This window comes from Carlito syrichta, unplaced genomic scaffold (assembly GCF_000164805.1).
Source record: "Carlito syrichta isolate Samal-C Ts95f unplaced genomic scaffold, Tarsius_syrichta-2.0.1 Scaffold309916, whole genome shotgun sequence".
Lineage (NCBI taxonomy): Eukaryota > Metazoa > Chordata > Mammalia > Primates > Tarsiidae > Carlito > Carlito syrichta.
In genome coordinates, this window is record NW_007254012.1 from 2,310 (window position 1) to 3,527 (window position 1,218).

Consider the following 1,218-nt stretch of genomic DNA (forward strand, 5'->3'; position numbering starts at 1 on the left):
CATCCCCTTAGCAGGTTTATCCTTATCAGGCCTCTTTTGGGTGGCTGGAGCTTTTGCCTTCAGTGGCAACTGCCAATTTGTTTACCTTTCCTCTGGCTGGTACTCATTTTGGAGTTCTTCTCTCTTTTTTTTTCTTTTTTAATGTTTCAGTTTTTAAGAACTTTAGAGGCTTTCTATAATTGGGAGTTTGGTATTCCTAGTCCTGAGTTAAGCCTCTGAAGCTTGCCATTTAATATTCTATAGGATATAATCTTGTTTGTAAAGTAGTGAAATAAATTTTTAAAAATGCCTCTGCATTTAGAACTTTTGACCATTTTATTTTCCCTTAGGTCTACAAAGTGTATTTAATTGCCAAATAGTTTTATTCTTTTCTAAATCTTATTATCTGCTAACTTGTAGTGAGTTTAAATTTGACTTTTTTTATTTTAAATAATGCACTTATTGTTATTGTTAAACCACGTAATTTTAATTTGCCTCAATCATTTAAAATCTGTCCTATCAGAGTATCTGAGGACACAGACCACTACACACACTCTTGGTCACGTTTCTTGAAAACCCAGAGTTTGCTCTGAACACTTGCAATTTATTCCTCAAAGGAGAATTTTAAAATAAATAAATAACTAAATAAAGTCATAAAGAGCAATGCCAGGAATTTCTGGAACCCTGATGCTTCTCCCAGACTGAGTGTTTTCAGCTTTTCTTGAAGCCCTCTTTTTTTTCTTTTGCTTTACGACTTTCCAATGATGTCTACAATAACGCCTGGTTCAAAACCCTTTAGAGTGAACAGACCATGAAGATGTGAAATGATCTGTTCCTACATATTCCTAATTATGAACAGGCAAAATTGTCAAAAATCCTCATGAGTTACTAAACAGCAGCCTTAGTCGTAAGACGTGGACAATTAAATGAGCATAGCCCAAAAACGCAAGCATTAGTGTTACTTAGCATTATAATATAAAGTAGGGACTCAGCATACATTATAAGACTCTAAGAGACTTCCCAACAGTTTTACAGGGACAAGCAGTTGATTACAATCTTAGGCAAGGCCTAAACCTTTAGAAACGGACTTACTTTACATTTTTCTGTTTCTTTACAGGTGGATTAGAATGAGCCCCTTCAGAATTTATGAAGGAGAACACAGGCTAAGGAAGGGAGGGGACGTGGTCCCCGGAAAGAATTTAAGATAACTGGTAACACTTCTTATATGCAACAGGGAAT